The 9,110-nt window shown below is 49.7% G+C and overlaps 1 long non-coding RNA gene across 1 annotated transcript; it reads left to right on the top strand.

Moving 5' to 3' along the window:
- The first annotated feature begins 2,067 nt into the window (after positions 1 to 2,067).
- LOC140845031 (uncharacterized) lies at positions 2,068 to 8,819 on the top strand. The gene is made up of 2 exons (XR_012123649.1): positions 2,068 to 2,117; positions 8,243 to 8,819. It is a non-coding gene; the product is annotated as an uncharacterized lncRNA (long non-coding RNA).
- The last annotated feature ends 291 nt before the right edge of the window (positions 8,820 to 9,110 follow it).

Below are 9,110 nucleotides of genomic sequence, written 5' to 3'. Positions count from 1 at the left end.
AGAATAGAGTATTCTTGGTTCAGGGCCCTTCTGTTTCATTGCACTGAATATTTCATGCCACTCCCTTTTGGCCTGTAATATTTCTGCTGAGAAGTCTGATGATAGCCTGATGGGTTTTCCTTTGTATGTGATCTTTTTTCTCTCTGTGGCTGCTTTTAATACTCTGTACTTTTTCTTGATCTTTGCCATTTAAATCATTATATGTCTTGGTGTTGTCCTCCTTGTGTCCCTTGAGTTGGGAGATCTGTGGACTTCTATTGTCTGAGAGACTATCTCCTTCCCCAGATTGGGGAAGTTTTCAGCAATTATTTCTTCAAAGATACTTTCTATCCCCTTTTCTCTCTCTTCTTCTTTTCTTACCCCTATAATGCCAATATTGTTCTGTTTGGATTGGTAACACAGTTCTCTTAATATTCTTTCATTCTTAGAGATCCTTTTTTCTCTCTCTTCCTCAGCTTCTCTGTATTCTTGTTCTCTGATTTCTATTCCATTCACTGTCTCCTCTACCTCACCCAGTCTACTTTTAAATCTCTCCATTGTGTGTTTCATTTCAGTTATCTCCTTCCTGAATTCATCCCTTAGCTCTTAAATATTTTCTATATCTCCATTAGCATGCTTATGACTTTTATTTTGAATTCTTTTCAGGAAGATCGGTGATTTCAGTCTCACTAAGCCCTCTTTCTGGTGATTGAGGGATTTTGGATTGATCAAGGTTCTTCTGTGTTTTTATCATCCTGGTGTGATGGGAGTGGTCACTGGCAAGTGGTGCGGGTGTCAGCTGGGAGGGCAAAGTCCCTTCCTTGCCAGTTGCTGTGCCTATTTCCACTGTCTGTGCCAGTTAACTGTGCACAGGGAATGGCTTCTGGGTTAATTCCCTAAATTGCCACAGGTGTGATGGCCCTCAGGATGTCCTAGGGATGTGGGGGTCACAGGTGAGTGGCATGGGTTCTGCCACGATAACAAAGCCCCTTCATGGTCTCCGCATCTCAGTGCCCATCTCCACTGTCTGTGCTGGTCACCCGCACAGAGGGGGCAGCCTCTAGGTCTGGGCTGGTTAGCGATGTGCAGGGAGAAGCCTCTGCATTGAGCTGTGTAGTTGCTGTAGGAAGTTCCCAGCCTGTTGGGCTGAGCGTGCCAGGACGATTTTGTTCACCTGTTCCTTCTCCCAAACCCTGGCCCCTTTAGCAACTCTCTGCCTGTTGAGAGGTTCCTTAAAGCACCTTCTTTTCTTTTGTCCCAGGGCAGCCAGTTGTGGGAACCTGTTTGCAGTCTTAGTGCTTTGTAGCCCTTCTCATCTCCAGAGCACTACGCAGTGTGGGTCTGTGCTCCTGGAGTAGATTTCTAGGGCTGGGTATTTAGCAGTCCTGTGCTTTCACTCCCTCCCCACTCTAATTATTTTCCTCCTGCCTGTGAGCTGGGGTGGGGGAAGTGCTTGGGTTCCACCAGGCTGCCACTTTACTTTACCCTTTTCCATGAATGTTGATTTCTCCCAGATGTAGACTGGCTAGTGTAGTGGTACTTCTTGTCACTCTTTTAGGAATAGTTGTATTTGCTGTATTTTCAAAATATATGTGGTTTTGGGAGGAGATTTCTGCCACACTACTCACGCCTCCATCTCGAAAAAACCATTTTTAAACACAGATCTGTCTGATGCCAAAGTCCAAGTTGTTGTCACTCTTCCATCCTGACTACTGAATGATTCAAATCACCTTGATATGAAGATCATTCTAGTAGACTGTGAAGGGTCCCCACCAGTAAGATGGCAAACTTCCAGCTTCTCTTCGGGGTCCTCAGTTCCCGCCGGCGCCACCTGAAGCCCAATCACCTCTCACCCCCCTCCCAATCCCAGCACCTAGCCAACAGCCACCAGCCCCGTAGAAGTGACACCTCAATCAATCATGCCCCCTCCTATATAACCCAGCACCTTTCCCTAATAAAGCGGAACTCTCCGGTGAATTGCTGCTATGTGTCGCTCCTTTCCTTTCATTGGTGCCGAAACCCGGGAGACGGGACACCCCAACTGGGCCCCGTCTTCCCCCGACATCAGCAGCAGCTTGCCCTCGTCCTCTTTTTCCGGCGCTGGCTCATCACACTCACCACATCTCTCTGGCCTTTAGGTAAGTTTTCCCCCTGGAGTGGGCCACTCTTCCCCGAGCTATCGCAGTGCCATTGACCGTGATAGTCTGGCAAGGCCCTGACGCTCGGGGATGAGGAGGGAACTCTCCCCGCCTCAGGCCTTCACGGCTGCGGCGGACCCTCAGGCCCCTCCTCCAAAAGCCATAAATCCCCGCCTCAAGCCTTTACGGCTGCGGTGGACGCTCAGGCCCCTCCTCCGACAGTCATAAATCCCCGCCTCAGGCCTTCACGGCTGCGGCCGACTCTCAGGCACCCCCCTCCAACAGCCATAAACGAGGTGTCTCCTTTGTGGATGAGAACGCTCCCTTTCCCCCCCTCCTCCTTCTGCTCCGTCCGCCAAAAACGCCTAGCGCTAGGTACCTCGTGACTCCGGCACTCTGCCTTCTTAGGGAAGTCTGGGTGACGACCCACACTTCCCAAGAAATTCCGACTCGTATACGAGTTTCCGCAGACCACCAAGGATCATCGGGGACGCCCTTTGTCTCCTTGTGGTCTGCTTCCAGTCCGAGGATCTCCGTTCGTCTTCCCCTGTTTGTCTCCTTCTCTGTCCTTTACCATGGGAGCCTCCTCATCCCTCCCTGAAAGTTCACCTCTTGAATGCCTGCTTAAGCATCTAGCTACCCTCTCCCTGATGCCTGATATAAAACCAAAACTTCTCCGTAAATATTGCTCCCAAGATTGGCCGACATACCCCCTAGACAATAAAAACCAATGCCCTGCAGGGGGAACTCTTGATCCTAACATCACTTGCGATCTTTTTAACTACTGCCAGCGCCTGAAAAAATGGAATGAGATTCCCTATATCGAAGCTTTCCGCCTCCTCCTCTCCCCGCCCCCTCCCAAGTTCTCCTAGCCTGCAAGCCGCTGCCCCCACAGAAGCCTCCCGTTCACTCCCTTCCCCTTCTTCTCCTACAACAGCCCTTCTCCCTTCCTCCCCAACCATCTCCTCCCCCATCTCACCTCCTCCACCTTCATTCCCTGCAGATTAAGCCTGAGCCTTTCAGCCCCCCTTTAACTAGGTCCCAGGAGCCTCCTCCGTCTTTGCCCTCATCACCTGTTTCTCCCCTGTTAGGGACCGCCTTTGTCTTCTCACATGTTTGTAGAGAGAATGGGAAAGCACCTCCCCCCATGTCTGAACGCAGCATGGGAAAGCACAAGCTAGAGAACAACCGGTGCAGTCCTTAGAAGTTATCTGTCCACAAAAACATATCTTGCCAAGACTCCTCACTCTGAAAATAGGGAGACCTTGAAGATGTGTAGAAACACCGCCCCTGCTTCTAGCTATGCCCTTCCCCCACTTGCCGATGTGGCAGGAATAGAAAACAATGCATTCCATAAGCAATTAACTGGAGCCCTGCTGTAGCTCAGTAGAGCATGGGACTCTTAACCTCAGAGTCATGAGTTCAAGCCCAACTAAAGCAGCAGAGGCAAGCAGCTGGGCTGCTAGCTGGCGACATGTGGGTCCACTTCTATCTTTATTTTCTTTGCCCCCCTTCTGCACTTCAGGACCTGCTCGACTAGGCATGGCTAGACCGCGTCACTCCCCCACAGACTGAGCCAGAACCCTTCAGTCCCCCTCAGACTCAGTCCCAAGAGCCTCCCAAAATTATCGCCCCCCTCCGGGAGGTAGCAGGATCCGAAGGCAGCGTGCGCGTTCACATCCCTTTCTCCTTAAGAGATTTAGCCCAACTAGAGAAACGCCTAAGTTCCTTTTCCACTGATCCCATGACATACATCAGGGAGTTTCAATAGACCCTCCAGTCTTACAGCCTCACACATCATGACATTTTCATGCTCCTGGCCAATACTCTCCTCCCTGAAGAGCGTAGACGAGTTTAGGACTTCGCCCAAATGCAGGCTACTGAAACCCACAGGACTGACCCCACCTATCCCCCTGGCCCCACTGCTGTCCCCGAACAAGACCCACACTGAAATTATAACACCGCCATGAGTCTCCGCTCTCGAGATATTTTTGCCTCCTGCTTAATAGCAGGTCTGAAAAAGGGCAGCTTGTAAAGTAGTCAATTTTCAAAAGCTCCAAGACATAATTCAAAAGAGAGATGAAATCCCCTCTGAGTTCTTAGACAGAGTCACTCAAGACCTATTACAGTATACCAGCCTGGACCCAGAAACACCTGAAGGAAGACATGTCCTTATGACATACTTCCTAGCTCAAGGCTACCCCGACATTAAAGCTAAACTCAAAAGTTAGAACAGGGCCCCGCTACCCCACAGACTGAGATCCTAACAGTGGCCTTTAAAGTCTTCCATAAGTGGGAGGAGGAGAAAGAATGCCGTAAACAAAAGGCTGATCAGGCCAATTTCCAGATGTTGGCCCAGCTGATAAAACCACAACCTGGGCGCCCCTCTACAAACAAGCCCCCCCAAGAGCTTGTTTCAAGTGTAGAAAAGAGAGACATTGGTCAAGGGCGTGCCCCTCCCCCAGATCTCCTACCACCCCATGCCCCAGATGCCACAAAAAGGGCCACTGGGGGTCTGATTGCCCAACCACCCGAAGGGGAGGCTGGACGAACAACCCCCATCCTAAGCCCACCGTAGTGGTGCTGGCAGAAGAAGATTGATGGGGCCCGGGGGCTTCTCGTCCGACCATTTCCATCACCAAACAGGAGCCCAGGGTTACTTTAACAGTAGACGGTCACCCCATCTCCTTCCTCCTAGATACAGGAGCCACCTTCTCAGTCTTGTGAAAATACCGGGGCCCTACCACACCAGCCATTACTCCTATAGTCAGAGTAGGAGGTAAACAGATTTTCCCATTAAACCCCCCACCCACCCTTTTATGCACAATCCAAGACAATCCCATACCTTTTTCCCACTCCTTCCTGGTTATGCCCCAGTGTCCCATCCCTTTACTAAGACGAGACATCCTTTCCCTCCTCCACATTTCCATAACTATATCCACTCCCACAGCCCCCAGTACTCCCTTTCTGATGGCCCTCATAGCTGACGACCCCCCTCTACCCAATGAAAGCTCTGGTTCTGCCCTCATACACCCTGTAAATCCCAAAGTTTGGGACATTACAAGCCCCTCCGTGGCCCTATGTCCCCCTGCCTCTATCAAATTATGTGACCCCTCTCAGTATATCTGTCAGGCCCAATACCCCCTAACCACTTCAGCCCTCATAAGCCTCCAACCCATCATTCAAGCAGACCCACTCACTCCCCATTTAATACCCCCATATTAGCTGTTAAAAAAATCAACGGATCTTGCCGCCTTGTCTAAAACCTTTGCCTCATCAACATAGCCATTGTCCCTATCCATCCCTTAGTTCCAAATCCATACAGCCTCAGCATCCCACTTCTCAGTCCTAGATCTCAAAGACATACCCCCATATTAGCTGTTAAAAAAACCAACGGATCTTGCCGCCTTGTCCAAGACCTTCGCCTCATCAACATAGCCATTGTCCCTATCCATCCCTTAGTTCCAAATCCATACAGCCTCAGCATCCCACTTCTCAGTCCTAGATCTCAAAGACCCATTTTTCTATCCCTCTAGACCCCTGCTCCCAAGATTTTTTCATCTTCACCTGGACGGACCCATACACAAGACATTCTAAACAACTCACTTGGTCAGTTTTGCCACAAAGCTTCCAAGATAGTCCCCATATTTTTAGACAGGTCCTAGCTCAGGACCTCAAACAGTTTCATCATGATCACTCCAAGTCCACCTTATAATACATAGACAATCTTCTACTCTGCAGTCTCTCATGGGAACAGTCTCAACTTGACACTGCCTCCCTACTTAACCTTCTAGCTTCCAGAAGTTACCGAGTATCCCCCGTCAAAGCTCAAATCTCTTCCCCTCCTATCACTTACCTCAGATTCCTTCTATCTCAACAAAGAAAGTCCATTACCTTAGACAGAAAATGGCTCCTCTCTGACCTGCCCATTCCCAAAACCAAGACAAAAATCCTTTCTTTTCTAGGCCCTTTCTAAGCCTAGCTAGATATTTTAGAACGTAGATCCCTAACTTCTCCCTGCACCCTGTTGGCAAGACCCCTATACAACCTCAGCAAGAGCCCCCCTAAAAAACCATTATCCTCCTCACCCCAACACTCCTTCATTAAGCTCCGTCAAGCCCTTGTAGAAGCCCCAGCTCTCCATCTTCCTGATTTGTCGAAGCCCTTCTCATTATACATTCATGAGAGGTCCAGTCAAGCTCTAGGAGTCCTAGGCCAATATGCTTTGCCCCAGTAGCTTATATCTCCAAGCAATTAGACCCCACAGTTCAGGGATGGGCCCCCTGCCTACAGGCATTAGCCGCTGGACAGCTCTTGCAGAAGGAAGCTCATAAACTGACATTCAGAGCGCCCCTTACCATTCTGTCCCCACATCACCTAAAAGATCTCTTAACCTACAAAAGTTTACAGACTCTCCCTCCCTCCAGACTCCTGACCTTACTGTCCTCTTTCCTCCAAAATCCCGTTCACCCCCTTTGCCATCCATACCCGAATCATGACTTTTTCCTCCTTTACTGCTCTCTCGCCTTTTTTCCCTCACTCCTATTGTCTTCCCCACCACCCCAGCCTCCTTTGTATGGCGATTCAAAGTCAGAGAGACTTACACACAGCATCAAACAAAAGTTACTGCCCTCATTGCCACACCAGACTGCCCTCTGAAAAGCTGCTCTGAGCCTTTATACCTCCACTTTCCTCCCTCCACCGAAGTGTTCACTAGCAGCTACCCTTATTCTCCCTACCTCTGCTTCCTCTATGACCAAAAACAAGCCTATTGCAGGCAATGGCCAGATACCTACGGGAGATGTCCCTACTAGTCTTGCACCATTCACTACATAAGTAACTTCCAGTACCCACAGTATTACTCCTTCAACCGTTTCATGAAATATCCCAACAGCTCATTCTCCTTATCAATCCCAGATCCCTGGGACTCTCGATGGGCTGCCAGAGTCACAGCCTCAGTTTACTATGGGGAGTCCTCGACCCCCCACAGTACCCTTTATATCTCTCGAAAGTATGTTCCCTCTCATTCCCAGATCTCTCAAGTTGCATCAGATAGCAGACATTCCGAAAAAGTCATTATCCAAACTCTTGATAGCGCCTCTTCATCTTCTTATCCCCACCCCTCTTCCCATTTCTCCTACTCTTCATTACAGCTCATTCAGGACACCACCATCTTTCTCAACCACACCCTTAACACAGCCAATTGTTTCTTGTGCGCATCACTACAGCGCCCACTGCTGGCCGCCGTGCCCCTTAATATTTCCAACTACTCCTTCCATGCAGAAAGACAACCCCTCTGCCCCCTGGCAGACATACCCCTATGCGAACCAGAATACGCAGATAATCTCACCATCCACCACTGTGTAGGCCCAACTCCACCCCCCTCCAGCGCACTTCACTGCCTCTCTATCTACACCCCTACCTCCAGCTCTAAGACTTTTACGCAACCGGGACACTTCTTTTAGTGTAATAGCAGTCTTTTCAACTCACTGCCTCTCAACTCCAATACACCCTGCATTCTCGTCACCCTAATCCCACAGTTAACACTTTACAGCATGGCAGAATTTCTTGAGCTCCAACCTCCCTTGCCCTCGTGCACAAAAAGAGCTGCTTTCCTTCCCATCATGGTCAGTAGCTCTTTGATCACCTCAGCCATTGGGGCAGGGTTTTCGGGAGAAGCCTTGGGTCACTCTCTATAGGCAGTTAGAGATCTCAACGCCAAACTTGAGGGAGCCCTGACATCCACTGCCGATTCTCTAGCCTCTCTCCAAAGACAGGTCACTTCGCTAGCTAAAGTCACCCTTCAAAACCGGCGGGCCCTAGATCTGCTTACAGCCAAGAAGGGCGGCACCTGCGTCTTCCTCTGGGAAGAGTGCTGCTATTACATCAACGAATCTGGCATTGTAGAAACTGACATTACCAAACTCACCGACCTTGCCTCCAGTCTCCACTCTGCTTCCAATTCCAACCCATTCTCGTCAATACTAACAAACCCCCTCCTCACCTGGCTCTGGCCCATTGCAGGCCCCATAATAATCATTCTTCTCGCCTGTCTCTTCTTACCCTGTATAATAAAGTTCATCAAATCCCAAGTCGGAAAAATCTCTAATCAAGCTTTCAACCAGCTTTTACTCAGGAACTACCAGCTTCTGGCCACAGAAGATCCCTCACCCTCACGTGACCTCCTCACCACACGCTGAGATGGACCCCTCTCTCCACTGGAAACTGTTCCTGGAAACAATAGCCCCAGACGCCTGGCTCCTGACACCCATATCCTCTTGGCCAACCTATGGTTACAGGGAACCTTCATTGATTTCCAACCCTGAAGAAGTCCACATCTACTCGTCCTTACTGCGGGGAGTCCTATCAACCCTTTCCTCCCAATCCTCAAGCCCTCACTCCCTTCTCCGCCCCTGTTCAGCAGGAAGCAGCCAGAGAGAAAGCAACGTCCACAAACCCATAGAGGAGAAAGGGGGGAATGAAGGGTCCCCACCAGTAAGATGGCAAACTTCCGGCTTCTCTTCGGGGTCCTCAGTTCCCGCCGGCGCCACCTGAAGCCCAATCACCTCTCGCCCCCCTCCCAATCCCAGCACCTAGCCAACAGCCACCAGCCCCGTAGAAGTGACACCTCAATCAATCATGCCCCCTCCTATATAACCCAGCACCTTTCCCTAATAAAGCGGAACTCTCCGGTGAATTGCTGCTATGTGTCGCTCCTTTCCTTTCAGACTGGAACATTTGCTTTCCTTGTATTGTGAAATTGAAAGTCTGACTCAATATTTTTAATGATCTGTGATACATGTATTTTTTCTTATCGTTGGTTGTGACATCATTTATTGGATGTTCTAAACTGCAGTTGTTTTTGAAAAAAGTATGTCTGTTTAAGCAGAAATTAAGTAGGGGTGCCTGGGATGGGGTTAAATGAGAGGTAAGGCTTACACCAGCCTCTGCTAGATCTAGGGGTGCAGACAGCATTATCACCTTGGATTTGAC

Source organism: Manis javanica, chromosome 2, assembly GCF_040802235.1.
Source record: "Manis javanica isolate MJ-LG chromosome 2, MJ_LKY, whole genome shotgun sequence".
In the NCBI taxonomy this organism is placed as follows: domain Eukaryota; kingdom Metazoa; phylum Chordata; class Mammalia; order Pholidota; family Manidae; genus Manis; species Manis javanica.
Note: the sequence above shows the minus strand (reverse complement) of the source record. Positions and strands in the feature narration are given on the sequence as shown.